At 44.7% G+C, this 17,619-nt stretch overlaps 1 long non-coding RNA gene across 3 annotated transcripts in view; it reads left to right on the forward strand.

Moving 5' to 3' along the window:
* The window catches only part of LOC134987273 (uncharacterized), a 109,855-nt gene extending 93,073 nt beyond the window's left edge, over positions 1 to 16,782 (forward strand). For 2 of the 3 annotated variants that reach the window (XR_010192968.1, XR_010192966.1), the window contains exons 3-5: positions 1,307 to 1,458; positions 15,161 to 15,256; positions 15,647 to 16,782. This is a non-coding gene — a long non-coding RNA (uncharacterized LOC134987273). The remainder of the gene's footprint in view (positions 1 to 1,306; positions 1,459 to 15,160; positions 15,257 to 15,646) is intronic. The other variant, XR_010192967.1, reaches the window with a different exon arrangement.
* Positions 16,783 to 17,619: the final 837 nt, after the last annotated feature.

Here is a 17,619-nt window from a genome sequence, read left to right on the forward strand (position 1 = left end):
TATAGTAGTATGTATAAAGAAGAAGAAAGAAAAAAAAAAACGGGTAGGTGGTATACAATATTATATATATATTATATACAATTATATATATATATTATATATATTAAACTGGTGGTGATTATTAAACTGGTGGTCAGGTCACTGGTCACACTATCAGCAACTTGCAAGTAGTACTCCTAAGCAGACAATCACAATATATATTATACTGGTGGTCAGTGTGGTCACAATGGCAGTGTGGCACTCTGGCAGCAAAAGTGTGCACTGTACGTTATATGTACTCCTGAGTCCTGCTCTCAGACTCTAACTGCTCCCCACTGTCAGTGTCTCCCCCACAAGTCAGATAATTAATACAGTCACACTATCTATCACTTCAGCAAGTAACTAGTCTAGTACTCCTCCTAATGCTCCCCAAAATTACTACTGTGTCTCTCTCTAGTAGTCTCACTCTCTTCTCTATAAATGGAGAGGACGCCAGCCACGTCCTCTCCCTATGAATCTCAATGCACGTGTGAAAATGGCGGCGACGCGCGGCTCCTTATATAGAATCCGAGCCTCGCGAGAATCCGACAGCGGGATGATGACGTTCGGGCGCGCTCGTGTTAACCGAGCAAGGCGGGAAGATCCGAGTCGCTCGGCCCCGTGTAGAAAAAAATGAAGTTCGGGCGGGTTCGGATTCCGAGGAACCGAACCCGCTCATCTCTAATGTGTACACTACCTCACAGTCTTTATTCTCTATAAAACATACCACACACTAGGATTAGTGTTGCAAGAAGCCAAATAATCTACTAGACCATATTAAAGTAGACATGCCAACAACAGACAATGGGGGTAGGCATATCCGGGGGTACACTGATATACATTAGAAGGTAGCCTATCAATTCAGCAGAAAGCAGTACATCAGAGTATAAATCTTACCTCATGAATACTTGTCAGATATGGGGGGGGAGGGGGGGTGATTTTGCCATGTAAATGATTGCCACTTTAAAAAAACAGGGGAACTCTCACAAAATCTCTCACATCCTGATTCTAACACCCTATTACTGTACATTTCCCCAACGGTCTTGACATCATTATTTACTACAAATGGTCTGCATACTGGATGCAGCCACAAAATGGCCGCCTTCACCTCTATGTGCAAATGATGCATTAAAATATTACTGAATTTTAATATAAAATGCTACTATATTGTAACAAAAATATTTAAAAGCCTAATCAACCGAAAAATTTATTACTATTTGGATTTCAAGCACAATTTTTTACTTTATACAGTATGATATATTACCTACACCACTTGCTTATGTCCTAGGGGGATCCGGTTAGTATCCCGGTGGCCGGTAGCCCAGCTGCCAAAATACTGTCGCTGAAATCCCAACACGTCTCAGAATGCCAGCGCTGAAATCCCGACAGGCATCCCAACGCTCGGGATCCCGATTGCTACACTGCCGGCCCACTGGAGAGGTAAGCCGTGATGTTTAGGCTGCAGGGAGAGGGTTAGGTTGAGGCCCAGGGAGCTTAGGGTTAGGCTGCGTGGAGGGGGTCTAAGGTTAGGCACCCCCCGGGGAGGGATAGGGTTAGGCTGCGCAGGGGAGGGGGGAGATTTAGGTTTAGGCTGCAGACAGTGATGGTTAGGATTAGGAGGTCATTGAGGAACTGTAAGTATGTTGAGATTTTGATCATCGAGATGTCACAGTCGGTATTCCATCTGCCGGCATATCCATCCCAACAATTCCTAGGAGACAAAGCCATATTTAAATATCAACATAATGCTATCTCAGTTCTTGTCAATTAATCAATACAGCTCTTATCTAACAGGAATGTCCTGAAATCTGCATTATCACCAAACCCAATGTGACACACTATAGAATATGCTGCAGCTGGGATATGCCCAATCATTTGAAGTGGCTTCAAGTTTTTTTTTATTTTTAAACATCATAAATCAAGCCTATGATAACTATTCAGAGAGTTCATTCCCTCAATAATGTTAACTGAATCCTAATGTATGTACCTGTCCACCTGTGATACCCAACATCTCCTCCTTCCTGGTTTATCCCACTTTCAATTAACTTGCTTTCTTGTCTACCTCTCCTTAACCCATTACTTACTCATTCTATGCAATTCCAACATTCTAATCTTCCAACGTGTCTGGTTTTGCTTATACGATGGTTTACTGAACACGTATAATAAAAATATTCATCATCATAATAGTTATTATTATTGGGTTAAAACAAACTAAGGTAAAAAATAAATCTAACTTTTAAACTGATTTATAAACCAAATTATCATGTCCGTTCCATGCCTGCTACTTGAAAATATTGGCTAAATAAAATTTCTCATACGTCCTAGAGGATGCTGGGAACGACATCAAGACCATGGCGTATAGACGGGATCCGCAGGAGACATGGGCACTCTAAAGACTTTTCATTGGGTGTGAACTGGCTCCTCCCCCTATGCCCCTCCTCCAGACCTCAGTTTTAGAAATGTGCCCAGGTCGACTGGATGCACTCTGGGGAGCTCTACTGAGTTTCTCTGAAAAGACTTATGTTAGGTTTTTTATTTTCAGGGAGATCTGCTGGCATCAGACTCCCTGCTTCGTGGGACTGAGGGGGCAGAAGCAGAACCAACTTCCTCACAGTTTCATGGCTCTGCTTCTGGCTGACAGGACACCATTAGCTACTGAAGGGAACTGAACACTAGCCGTGTCTAGATGCTCACTCCCACAGCACGCCGTCACCCCCCTCACAGAGCCAGAAGTCAGAAGACAGGTGAGTATGAGAAGATTGAACTTCAATCAAGTAAGTGACGGCTGAGGTACGACGCGGCTGGCGGGAACGCAGCGTGCCATTGCTTCCCACACACACAGGCACTGCAGGGTGCAGGGGGGGGGGGGGCGCCCTGGGCAGCAAAATACATCTATAAACTGGCTAATAGGGGGCATAAGATGCCCAGGCACAGCCCTACCCCCGCCAGTATAAATATTACAAACAGTCTCTTAGGTAAAAAGGGTGGAGCTTCTTCCTCAGACAGTCAGCACACTGCTCAGCACCATTTTCTCTCTCTCTCCTCAGGCTGCAGAGATATAGCTGGTCCTCCTCCACTTCTGACTACAAGTATTCAGGGTGTAAATAAGGGGGGCACAAAGCGATTTGGGTGCTTTACAAATGTGTTTTACTGTGTAAAGAGTGCTGCATGTCAGTGGGCATTCTGTGTTCACAGACATTAAATACAGGCGCTGGGGTTGTGAGATGGCTGCTCTTATACTGTGTCCCTCTGACAGATTTTACTGTGGGTCTGTCCCCAAATAAGTCCCAGCGTGTCTGTGAGTGTGGTGTACACGTGTGAGGCATGTCTGAGGCAGGGAGTTCCTCTCCGGAGGAAGCCATTTTAGGGACACAGAGTTGTAATGTGGTGGCGCTACCGGCACACCAAGAGCCTGCATGGGTGAAAGAGCTACGTGACAGTATGCATCTGATTAACCGTAGATTGGATAAGTCTGAATCTAAGGCTGCATGCTGGAGAAAATCTGTGGAAGATGTGATTTTTCAGGATGCTGTTATTCCTTATGCGGGCGGCCCCTCTGGGTCACATAAGAGACCATTTGCAAATGTTGTAAACACTGATACCGACACGGATTCTGATTCTTGTGTCGACGATAGTGAATCCAGAGAGATAGATCATAAATTGGCAAAAAGTATACAATATATGATTGTGGCTATAAGGGACGTGTTGGAGGTTACAGAAAGCACTCCTGTACCTCAGGAGAAAGCTTATTTATGTAAGGAAAAGAAATCCAAAGTCACGTTCCCTTCTTCACACAAACTAAATGCTCTGTTTGAAGGGATGTGGGTGAATCCTGATAAAAAATTTCGTATTCCCAAAAGGATTCACATAGCTTACCCTTTCCCGGCTGAGGATAGAAAAAAAATAGGAGTCACCCCCTGTGTTAGACAGTGCACTTTCCAGGTTGACAAAGAAGGTAATTCTCCCTGCTCCTGGCACGGCTTCTCTTAAAGATCTCTTCTCTTCTCGCAAAATGGAAACGACATTGAAATCCATTTATGTTACCAATGGTACACTGCTCCGGTCCACTATTGCCTGCGCATGGGCGAGTCGCGCTATTGAAAAATGGTCAGAAAGCGTGTCATCAGAAATTGACACGATTTATAAAGATGAGATACTCCTTAAGTTAGGGAATATCAAGGACGCTGCCGCCTACATGCTGGAAGCAATGAAGGATATTGGACTCTTGAGTTCACAAGCCGCTACCATGGCAGTATCGGCTAGGCGGGCCTTATGGATTCGCCAGTGGAATGCGGATGCTGATTCCAAAAGAAACATGGAGGCTCTCCCATATAAAGGTGAGGCCTTTTTTGGCGATGGCCTGGATGCATTAGTCTCGGCAGCTACCGCAGGTAAGTCAACATTTTTGCCCTCTGCGTCTGCACCGGCAAAAAAGACCTATCACCTGCAAATGCAGTCCTTTCGGCCCAATAAATACAAAAAGACGAGAGGTTCCCCCTTCTTTGCAGGTAGGGGAAGGGGAAGGGGAAAGAAGCCCACACCGGCTCCAGGTTCCAAAGAGCAAAGGTCTACCCCTAATTCTGCCAAATCCCCAGCATGACGCTGGAACTCCCTTGCGGGAGGCCGCACGTCTCAAACTCTCCAGCCAGGATTGGATTCTATCTGGCCTGGACCCCTGGGTGTTGCAAATAGTATCCCAGGGATACAAACTAGAGTTTCAAGACGTTCCCCCATGCCGATTTTTCAAATCAACCTTGCCAGCTTCTCCGCCAGAGAGAGAAGCAGTAACAGCGGCAATCCAAAAATTATGTCAAGACCAGGTCATAGTCCTGGTACCGTTGTCACAACCAGGGCGGGGTTTTTATTCAAGCCTCTTTGTTGTTCCGAAGCCGGACGGCTCGGTCAGACCGATCTTAAATCTAAAAGATCTGAATTTTTTTCCTGAAAAGGGTCAAGTTCAAGATGGAATCACTTCGGGCGGTGATTGCCAGTCTGGAGGAGGGGGACTACTTGGTGTCAGTGGACATAAAGGATGCTTACCTGCATGTTCCCATTTATCCTCTTTCGCCAGGCTTATCTGAGATTTGCGATTCAGGATTGCCATTACCAATTCCAGACGTTACCTTTCGGTCTCTCCACGGCGCCGAGGGTATTCACCAAGGTGATGGCGGAGATGATGGTTCTCCTTCGTCAGAAAGGAGTCAATATAATCCCTTATCTGGACGACCTCCTGATAAAGGCGAGATCCAGGGAGCAGTTATTACAAAACATATCCCTCTCCCTGTCAATACTCCAACAACACGAGTGGATCATAAATTACCCAAAGTCACAGTTGGAACCGATGACAAGGTTGTCTTTTCTCGGGATGATTCTGGACACAGAAGTTCAGAGAGTATTTCTTCCACTGGAAAAGGTTCTGGAAATCCAGAAAATGGTAAAACAGATATTGAAACCATCAAGTGTGTCGATCCATCAGTGCAGTCGGTTGTTGGGGAAGATCGTGGCGGCCTACGAGGCCATACAGTTTGGCAGGTTCCATGCCAGAGTATTCAAGTGGGACCTGTTGGACAAATGGTCGGGGTCACACCTACACATGCACAGAAAGATAATCCTGTCGTCAAAAACCAGGATTTCGCTCCCGTGGTGGTTGCACAGCTCTCACCTGCTAGAGGGACACAGCTTCAGGATTCAGGACTGGGTCTTAGTAACCACGGATGCAAGTCTCCGAGGCTGGGGAGCAGTCTCTCAGGGAGAAAACTTCCAGGGACGTTGGTCACAACAGGAAGCCTGCCTTCACATAAACGTTCTGGAGCTAACAGCCATTTACAATGGCCTTCAACAAGCGGTACATCTTCTTCAAGAACGTCCCGTGCAGATACAGGCGGACAATGTAACAGCAGTCGCATACATAAACAGGCAGGGCGGAACGAAAAGCAGAGCGGCAATGGCAGAGGCGACAAAAATCCTCCGCTGGGCAGAAAAACATCTACAAGCTCTGTCGGCAATATTCATTCCGGGAGTAGACAACTGGGAAGCAGACTTCCTCAGCAGACACGATCTCCATCCAGGAGAGTGGGGCATCCACCAAGAAGTCTTCGCAGAGGTGACAAGTCTTTGGGGATTTCCTCAAATAGACATGATGGCATCTCGTCTCAACAAGAAGCTTCAGAGATACTGTTCCAGGTCGAGAGACCCTCAAGCAGTAGCAGTGGGTGCACTGGTGACCCAGTGGGTGTTTCCGTCAGTGTATGTTTTCCCTCCACTTCCGCTGATCCCAAAAGTACTCAGGATCATAAGATAGACAAGGGTTCAAGCAATCTTCATTGCCCCAGACTTGCCAAGAAGGGCTTGGTACCCAGATCTTCAGCAGTTACTCATAGGAGATCCTCGGCCTCTTCCTGCTCGGGAGGACCTGCTGCAGCAGGGGCCGTGTGTGTACCAAGACTTACCGTGGCTACGTTTGACGGCATGGCTTTTGAGTGCCGTATCCTAGCCAGGAAGGGTATTCCTAAGGAGGTCATCCCCACCCTTATTCAGGCCAGAATGGGAGTAACGTCAAAGCATTACCACCGTATTTGGAGAAAATATGTGTCTTGGTGTGAATCCAAGAAGGCTCCTTTGGAAGAGTTTCACTTAGGACTAGAGATGTGCACCGGAAATTTTTCGGGTTTTGTGTTTTGGTTTTGGATTCGGTTTCGCGGCCGTGTTTTGGATTCGGACGCATTTTGGCAAAACCTCCCTGAAAATTTTTTGTCGGATTCGGGTGTGTTTTGGATTCGGGTGTTTTTTTTACAAAAAAACCTCAAAAAGAGCTTAAATAATAGAATTTGGGGGTCATTTTGATCCCATAGTATTAATAACCTCAATAACCATAATTTACACTCATTTTCAGTCTATTCTGAACACCTCACACCTCACAATATTATTTTTAGTCCTAAAATTTGCACCGAATTCGCTGGATGGCTAAGCTAAGCGACACAAGTGGCCGACACAAACACCTGGCCCATCTAGGAGTGGCACTGCAGTGTCAAACAGGATGGCACTTTAAAAAAATTGTCCCCAAACAGCACATATTGCAAAGAAAAAAAGAGGCACACCAAGGTCGCTGTGTGACTAAGCTAAGCGACACAAGTGGCCGACACAAATAGCTGGCCCATCTAGGAGTGGCACTGCAGTGTCAGACAGGATGGCACTTCAAAAAAATTGTCCCCAAACAGCACATGATGCAAAGAAAAAAAGAGGTGCACCAAGGTCGCTGTGTGACTAAGCTAAGCGACACTAGTGGCCAACACAAACACCTGGCCCATCTAGGAGTGGCACTGCAGTGTCAGACAGGATGGCACTTAAAAAAATAGTCCCCAAACAGCACATGATGCAAAGAAAATGAAAGAAAAAAGAGGTGCAAGATGGAATTGTCCTTGGGCCCTCCCACCCACCATTATGTTGTATAAACAGGACATGCACACTTTAACGAACCCATCATTTCAGCGACAGGGTCTGCCACACGACTGTAACTGAAATGACTGGTTGGTTTGGGCCCCCACCAAAAAAGAAGCAATCAATCTCTCCTTGCACAAACTGGCTCTACAGATGCAAGATGCCCACCTCATCATCATCCTCCGATTCCTCACCCCTTTCACTGTGTACATCCCCCTCCTCACAGATTATTAATTCGTCCCCACTGGAATCCACCATCTCAGATCCCTGTGTACTTTCTGGAGGCAATTGCTGGTGAATGTCTCCACGGAGGAATTGATTATAATTCATTTTGATGAACATCATCTTCTCCACATTTACTGGAAGTAACCTCGTACGCCGATTGCTGACAAGGTGAGCGGCTGCACTAAACACTCTTTCGGAGTACACACTGGAGGGAGGGCAACTTAGGTAGAATAAAGCCATTTTGTGCAAGGGCCTCCAAATTGCCTCTTTTTCCTGCCAGTATACGTACGGACTGTCTGACGTGCCTACTTGGATGCGGTCACTCATATAATCCTCCACCATTCTTTCAATGGTGACAGAATCATATGCAGTGACAGTAGACGACATGTCAGTAATCGTTGGCAGGTCCTTCAGTCCGGACCAGATGTCAGCACTCGCTCCAGACTGCTCTGCATCACCGCCAGTGGGTGGGCTCGGAATTCTTAGCCTTTTCCTCGCACCCCCAGTTGCGGGAGAATGTGAAGGAGGATGCATCGGAGGAATCCCAGGCAGGAGAGGACTCGTCAGACTTGCCAGTGACATGGCCTGCAGGACTATTGGCTTTCCTGTGTAAGGTGTAAATTGACACTGAGGGAGTTGGTGGTGTGGTTTGCAGGAGCTTGGTTACAAGAGGAAGGGATTTAGTGGTCAGTGGACTGCTTCCGCTGTCATCCAAAGTTTTTGAACTTGTCACTGACTTCTGATGAATGCGGTCCAGGTGACGTATAAGGGAGGATGTTCCTAGGTGGTTAACATCCTTACCCCTACTTATTACAGCTTGACAAAGGCAACACACGGCTTGACACCTGTTGTCCGCATTTGTGTTGAAATAATTCCACACTGAAGACGTGATTTTTTTTGTATTTTGACCAGGCATGTCAATGGCCATATGCGTCCCACTGACAACAGGTGTCTCCCCGGGTGCCTGACTTAAACAAACCACCTCACCATCAGAATCCTCCTTGTCAATTTCCTCCCCAGCGCCAGCAACACCCATATCCTCATCCTGGTGTACTTCAACAGTGACATCTTCAATTTGACTATCAGGAACTGGACTGCGGGTGCTCCTTCCAGCACTTGCAGGGGGCGTGCAAATGGTGGAAGGCGCAAGCTCTTCCCGTCCAGTGTTGGGAAGGTCAGGCATCGCAACCGACACAATTGGACTCTCCTTGGGGATTTGTGATTTAGAAGAACGCACAGTTCTTTGCTGTGCTTTTACCAGCTTAAGTCTATTAATTTTTCTAGCGAGAGGATGAGTGCTTCCATCCTCATGTGAATCTGAACCACTAGCCATGAACATAGGCCAGGGCCTCAGCCGTTCCTTGCCACTCCGTGTCGTAAATGGCATATTGGCAAGTTTACGCTTCTCATCAGACGCTTTCAATTTTGATTTTTGGGTCATTTTACTGAACTTTTGTTTTTTGGATTTTACATGCTCTCTACTATGACATTGGGCATCGGCCTTGGCAGACGACGTTGATGGCATTTCATCGTCTCGGCCATGACTAGTGGCAGCAGCTTCAGCACGAGGTGGAAGTGGATCTTGATCTTTCCCTATTTTAACCTCCACATTTTTGTTCTCCATTTTTTAATGTGTGGAATTATATGCCAGTATCAATAGCAATGGCCTACTACTATATATACTGCACACAACTGAAATGCACCACAGGTATGGATGGATAGTATACTTGACGACACAGAGGTAGGTAGAGCAGTGGCCTTCCGTACCGTACTGCTATATATACTGGTGGTCACTGTCAGCAAACTACAAAACTAAAATGCACCACAGGTATAGAATCTAGATGGATAGTATACTTGACGACACAGAGGTAGGTAGAGCAGTGGCCTTCCGTGCCATACTGCTATATATACTGGTGGTCACTGTCAGCAAACTGCAAAACTAAAATGCACCACAGGTATAGAATCTAGATGGATAGTATACTTGACGACACAGAGGTAGGTAGAGCAGTGGCCTTCCGTACTGTACTGCTTTATATACTGGTGGTCACTGTCAGCAAACTGCAAAACTAAAATGCACCACAGGTATAGAATCTAGATGGATAGTATACTTGACGACACAGAGGTAGGTAGAGCAGTGGCCTTCCATACCGTACTGCTATATATACTGGTGGTCACTGTCATCAAACTGCAAAACTAAAATGCACCACAGGTATAGAATCTAGATGGATAGTATACTTGACGACACAGAGGTAGGTAGAGCAGTGGCCTTCCGTACCATACTGCTATATATACTGGTGGTCACTGTCATCAAACTGCAAAACTAAAATGCACCACAGGTATAGAATCTAGATGGATAGTATACTTGACGACACAGAGGTAGGTAGAGCAGTGGCCTTCCGTACCGTACTGCTATATATACTGGTGGTCACTGTCAGCAAACTGCAAAACTAAAATGCACCACAGGTATAGAATCTAGATGGATAGTATACTTGATGACACAGAGGTAGGTAGAGCAGTGGCCTTCAGTACCGTACTGCTATATATACTGGTGGTCACTGTCAGCAAACTGCAAAACTAAAATGCACCACAGGTATAGAATCTAGATGGATAGTATACTTGACGACACAGAGGTAGGTAGAGCAGTGGCCTTCCGTACCGTACTGCTATATATACTGGTGGTCACTGTCAGCAAACTGCAAAACTAAAATGCGCCACAGGTATAGAATCTAGATGGATAGTATACTTGACGACACAGAGGTAGGTAGAGCAGTGGCCTTCCGTACCATACTGCTATATATACTGGTGGTCACTTGTCAGCAAAACTCTGCACTGTACTCCTCCTATATAATACTGCTGGTCCCCAGTCCCCACAATAAAGCAGTGTGAGCACAGATATATGCAGCACACTGAGCACAGATATGGAGCGTTTTTCAGGCAGACAACGTATAATACTGGTGTCACTCGTCAGCAAAACTCTGCACTGTACTCCTCCTATATAATACTGCTGGTCCCCAGTCCCCACAATAAAGCAGTGTGAGCACAGATATATGCAGCATACTGAGCACAGATATGGAGCGTTTTTCAGGCAGAGAACTGATAAAACTGGTGGTCACTGATCAGCAAAACTCTGCACTGTACTCCTCCTATATAATACTGCTGCTCCCCAGTCCCCACAATTAAGCAATAAGCACAAATATTTGCAGCAACATTAATAAACGGAGAGGACGCCAGCCACGTCCTCTCCCTAACATTTCCAATGCACGAGTGAAAATGGCGGCGACGCGCGGCTCCTTATATAGAATCCGAATCTCTCGAGAATCCGACAGCAGGATGATGACGTTCGGGCGCGCTCGGATTAACCGAGCCATACGGGAGAATCCAAGTATGCCTCGGACCCGTGTAAAATGGGTGAAGTTCGGGGGGGTTCGGTTTCCGAGGAACCGAAACCGCTCATCACTACTTAGGACGTTTTCTCCATTTTTTGCAGGATGGTGTGGAGGCGGGCCTACGATTGGGATCAATCAAGGTCCAGATTTCGGCCTTGTCGGTGTTCTTCCAAAAACAATTGGCCTCTCTTCCAGAGGTTCAGACCTTCGTGAAAGGGGTCCTGCACATCCAGCTTCCATTCGTGCCTCCAGTGGCACCATGGGACCTTAACGTGGTATTGCAGTTCCTTCAATCGGATTGGTTTGAGCCTCTACAAAAGATAGAGTTGAAGTTTCTCACTTGGAAAGTGGTGATGCTTTTGGTATTGGCATCCGCAAGGCAGGTGTCTGAATTGGGGGCCTTGTCTCACAAGAGCCCTTACCTGATTTTCCATGAAGATAGGGCAGAGTTGCAAACTCGACAACATGTTCTTCCTAAGGTGGTTTCTGCTTTTCACATAAACCAACCTATTGTGGTGCCAGTAGTTACTGACACATTCACTGATTCAAAGTCTCTAGATGTGGTTAGAGCTTTGAAAATCTATGTTGCTAGAACAGCTCGTATACGGAAAACAGAGGCTCTGTTTGTCCTGTATGATCACAACAAGATTGTCTGTCCTGCTTCCAAGCAGACTATTGCACATTGGATTAGAAATACGATTCAGCAAGCTCATACGACTGGATTGCCGTTACCGACGTCGGTAAAGGCCCACTCCACTAGGAAGGTGCCCAGGGGGTCTCGGCATTACAACTTTGCCGAGCAGCTACTTGGTCAGGGTCAAACGCATTTGCTAAGTTCTACAAGTTTGACACCTTGGCCGATGAGGACCTAAAGTTTGGTCAATCGGTGCTGCAGGGCCATCCGCACTCTCCCGCCCGTACTGGAGCTTTGGTATAGACCCCATGGTCTTGATTTCGTCCCCAGCATCCTCTAGGACGTATGAGACAATAGGATTTTGGTTTCAGCATGTTGCTGCAATTAGTTCATGCCTGTTGGCGTGTGTTATGTTGAATGCCATGTGTGCGGCATGGTTGAGGGTATGAGTTGGTAGATATCTCACCACTAGTTAAGTAATTCCTTTCCTCTAAATGTCAGTCTCCCTGGGCACAGTTCCTACAACTGAGGTCTGGAGGAGGGGCATAGGGGGAGGAGCCAGTTCACACCCAATGAAAAGTCTTTAGAGTGCCCATGTCTCCTGCGGATCCCATCTATACCCCATGGTCTTGATTTCGTCCCCAGCATCCTCTACGGACTAGGAGAAAAGGATTTACCGGTAGGTTATCAAAATCCTATTATAGGATTGTAATTCACACCGGCACTCTTAGTATATTGCTAATTGTGTTTGCTTGGGCTAATTAATAGGATATTCTGATTCCCAGGCAACATCAGGACCAGGGACAGCGGCATAACCCTGCATTCCGTACACTGGCCTCTGGGAATTCGGAGAATTAAGATGAATTTCTTCTGAAAAAACTGCTATTCTGAATCATAGAAATAGCAAATCTGAACGTCCACCTATGAGTAAATTTATCAAGCAGGGTTTTGGTGAAATTGATACTTTTCAGCATGTTTTTAGGCGCCTACACACCCTTAGTTATAATAAATGTACCCCTAGATTTAATAAAGGCAAACCTTAATGGAAGCACCAATTTCACACCTTCATATTGTAATCCCAATTTCTTCCATATAACGGATATAAATCACTGGGTAGATTACCCTTTGGTTGCACAAGCTGCATGAAAATCCACTGTAGAAAACTGGCAGTAAAACTAGTTTTGATAGACTTAAACCACAAAAAAAGAATTAAAAAAATAAACAAACTTCCTAACATTTCATGTTACTTAGCATCAGTTCCAGTCCTCTAAGAAGGGCGTGGGCTGCTACAATTGGGGATGCCCAGCTAAATGCCAGGTAGCATGGATAGAAAGTGAATCTCACAGTGTCCCCGTAAATATTTAGGGGCAGATGTATTAAGCCTGGGGAAGTGATAAAGCAGTGATAAGTGGAAGGTGATAACGCACCAGCCAATCATTACGGGTTTGAAAAATGACAGAAGCTGATTGGCTGGTGTGTTGTCACCTTTATCACTTCTCCAGGTTTAATACATCTGCCCCAGTGTTACAAAAAGTGGGAAAAAACTAAGAGACAGACAGACTTGTAACCAAATCACCCCAATCAAAAATGATAATGGACAAATCATATACAGTATGACACCAAAAAGAAATGACTATGCCTCACTGTAAAATACTGAACCACAGAAATCAGACCCCATAGCACAAAAATGCATCTATAAATTATTCATGTCACAAAGTTCATTAATAAAGAAATAATAACTGAAGGGTTGAGTACGGTATCCCGACTGTCATAATCCTGACACATTTTGGTAAGTACTGTAACCATTTACCTTACCCTCCCCCTAACCTACCCTTAACACAGCCTAACCCTAAACTCCCCCTCCCACAGTCTAATCCTAACCTCCCCCCTCACCCTGCAGCCTAACCCTCACCCAAAATCTTGGCTAATAACAATCCGTGTACTGTACATCCATGTCATGTGAGGTTTATAATTGGAATACAAGCCTCCAATAAAACTGATGCACAATAGATTTTATCCATCTGCTAATAAATGGAAGCTTCCAAGTCTCATGGTGGCCTTACAGATACAGAGAAAAACATTCATACAGTTATATTGCTCTATAGGTGTTAAAAGTTATTAGATATGGATATGGGCACGAGGAGTTGTCGACACCACAATGTTGACACTAGGATGTCAATGGTATCCGGTCTCTCCGCCGACAAGACTTAGGTCACAGTGTCTAGGTCGACCACTATTGGTCGACAGTAACTAGGTAAACAGGGTTTCTAGGCTGACAGGGTCTCTAGGTTGACATGTATTATGTCGACAGGTCAAAAGGTCAACATTACTTTTTTACATTTTGTTTTCTTTTTTTGGAACTTTTTCATACTTTACGATCCACGTGGACTACGATTGGGAATGGTAACCTGCGCCGAGGGCAGCAGTAGCAGAGGGAGGCATCTTGCCCGAAGCATGTCAAGCGAAGGGGACACGGTGCACTAATTAGGGTTCCCGGTCACTGTACGGTGAAAACGACACCATTTTTTTTTAAACCTCATGTCGACCTTTTGACCTGTCGACCTAAACCATGTTGACCTAGAGACCCTGTCGACCTAGTTACTGTCGACAAACAGTGGTCATCCTAGACACTGTGGACCTATGTGTGGTCGATCTTGCATACCATACCCAATGTCAACATGGGTCAACAAGTCGACAGATACCACGTTGAAATCATAAGAATGTTGACATGTTAATATTAACATCTGAAATGTCACCATGTGAAATGTCGACATTTCAAGTATGCCAACGGTTAGGGTTAGGCATTGCTGGATGGGGTAGGGTAGGCTACAGGGAGAGGTTAGGCTTAGGCTGTGGAAGGGGGGAGGTTAGGATTAGGCATAGGTGAAAACCACAGCTCCCTCAGTGGAAGTGAGAGCAGCATGACCACTGGGACTTGGAAGCCGGGCTGGAGCTCCTGCAACTGCCAAGACCAGGTTGATGGCCGATGGGCTACCAGGATCGGGAAATTGGCATTCTATAGTGTCGACATGTAGACATGATGAATGCTGACACAGCGCTTGGTGGAGGATGTTATAAAGTGCAGTGAGGCTTATAATCTATGTCTCAGTTTTTGTGCCCACATACTTTGTCAAGACCAGATGAATTTTTTTAATCTGCAGTTTTAGATAACTACAGTACATGAGATTTGCAAATAATAATGACCATTTTTTGTGACCTACAGTGTGCTGCTGTATGCTGTGAAATTATATTTTACTTAGGTAAATTTAGTTACAGTGGATTTAAAATCTGGTGCATTTGTGTACTGGATTAATACTGCCTTTTTTTCCTCCAAGCATTAAATAAGTGCATGCAATAATTGGAAAGGCTGCCAAACCGCTATGCAGGCAATTATTTTCATCTCAACTTTAAAGTCACTTACGCACTTAATTTACATGTAGTAATTTAGGATCTTATTTAGAAGATTTACAGAAGCTACAGGAGAGGACGCACAATCAATGACTTTATGGCTGAAGAGTCATCAGTGGGTCACAGGAAGACAAGTAAATTATGCATTGTAAGTGCAATGTTAAATTCTGTAACTTGCTGACCTTTTGGGATAAAACTGAAGGACATACTGTGCAGTAGTAAATTCTAGTCAATAATCTACATTTAAAAAAAAAAAGCAAAAACAAGACAGTTTTCTCTTGACTTATAGTTATGATGACCATTGAAGCTCAGAATTATGTTGTTTTGTATAAATGGAAATCCATAGCAATGTTAATTTCCACCTACTTTTGTATAAATTAAGTGATGATGAATAGACCCTTTAAGATGATTTCAAATACAATACTGGTTGCATTTTAAAACTAGATACCTCATCAGATGTATGGTTGTAAGGAAGGCGACAAGTGTTCTGAGCTGTTGTGGCCAAAACATCATCTACTGTATCTTTATAATTTTGCAGGCAGTTTCCATTTGAAAGATACTATAGACCACAATACCAAGACCACGACATGGTATCTGCTTTTACCTCCCGGCTGGGAGAAAAAATTTACCTACGATGGAAGACTTGTCTATGTGGACCATAACACCAGGACCACAACATGGTCGAGGGCTATCACGAAGTCTGTGCAGTCCTTTCAGAAATACAACCAGCAAGACTTCTATTTGGCTACAGTGTCATCAGGAGCAGACCCACTAGGAGCTTTGCCAGCAGGATGGATGAGAAGAGAGACCCCCATAAGAAGCCACTTGTAACATACCACACAGTGGGAAGAAATTGATCGCAAACCAGTCTGTTCTTTCATATAGACCTGATACCTATTTTGTTTACAATTTTTATCATTGTGTTTTCAATTGTCATGGTCTCCGATGTTTACTGTGATCTGCTTAATAAAATGTAAACACAGTGAGAAGATCCTCAGTCACATGCCACAAGGGTCCCCGAATGTAGGAAAAGGATGCTTCTGGTGCTGTTAAGCTTACTTCTGTGATTTGTGCAAGGCTAACACATTGCCGGATGAGGTACAAATAATGGTATCAAGATAGACAATTTTTGAAGACTTCTTCCTATGACTTGTGGAACCAGCCTAATGTGATGTTCATATGGGAAGATGGTGTAAATTTTGGAGACTTGACAAATCCAAACTATGGTTTCTGGGAATTCACTGGCAAAAGCAACTCTTAGTATCAACCCAGCTTCAACTATGATCCCTGGCCACCTGCTTGTCTTCACGTTTATGGCACGCTTCATTGCAAAGGTGTTATTCCATCGTCAGAGATGGGGAAAAAAACAAATCTTCTATTTGACCATACATGCTCAAATTGCCTAAATCTGCCCCCATAGCAGAAGAAGGCGAAGATGCGTTTCACATTAGAGGAGACAGAAGATTTTGGAATAAAGTGAGGAGCATGGAACACCTGGGCCTTCTTTAGACTGAGCCACCTTCCGTACCACCTTTTATACCACATGTGTCTTCAGGACCACCTTCAAGGCAGTAACATCAATAAAGCCTGATAGTGCCTTCTAAATCTGGGCACTTCTCATAAAAAAAGAAAAAAGGATATAATTTTAATAAAATTGCTCCGGTCTAAAGAACATCATACTTGCCACCTTTTCTTGTCTCCTCTCTGGGAATAACCCAGAGACTAGATGCTGTTGTGCACTTTGGGGAGCGGGGCTAGGCTCTTGTTTCATTAGGACCCACGGGAAAAATGGCATGATACACAGGTCCCAATTGTTCTGATGGGGGAGATTTATTAAATATTCTAGACTAAAGAGGAGAAGTAGAGGTGTTGCCAATAGCATCCAATCAGAACCTAGTTATCATTTAACTTTCATCATTTAGTATAGATAAAGGGGACAATTTTTGCCATATATTGGTGTCTACCTATGTTTTTTGAACCAACATTCTGCATTTAAAAACCCCCTGAAGAAACCCTGCTTTTGTACCCATAGGTGAAAAATGGATTAGGAAACAACATTAACTAATACAGTATGAGAATTTATGCGATGACAAAGAAAATTAGGCAAGGCAGCGTCGTGATTCACATGAAGTGTGTTTGCTGTGTTATTACTGTTATATACCCATCATGGAATAGATTTTCTCTTACGTCTTAGTGGATACTGGGGAACTGTACTTTAGTACCGTGGGGTATAGATCGAGTCCACTGGAGCCTGGCACTTTAAAACCTTTAGTGTGTGTATGTGTGTGTTGGCTCCTCCCTCTATGCCCCTCCTACCAGACTCAGTTTAGAAAAATGTGCTCCAAATAGTTTTCCTTAATTTTTTATTTTAGTTTGTTTTTTTCAGGTAGTGCTGATTGGCAACCAGTCTATCTGCTTCCTGGGACTTAGAGGAGGGACCAAACCAACCTCCTGAGGGTTAATGGTTCGTAATCCCTGCTGACAGGACACTGAGCTCCTGAGGCACTGTTT

The sequence above is a fragment of the Pseudophryne corroboree genome, chromosome 2, assembly GCF_028390025.1.
Source record: "Pseudophryne corroboree isolate aPseCor3 chromosome 2, aPseCor3.hap2, whole genome shotgun sequence".
Taxonomy (NCBI): domain Eukaryota; kingdom Metazoa; phylum Chordata; class Amphibia; order Anura; family Myobatrachidae; genus Pseudophryne; species Pseudophryne corroboree.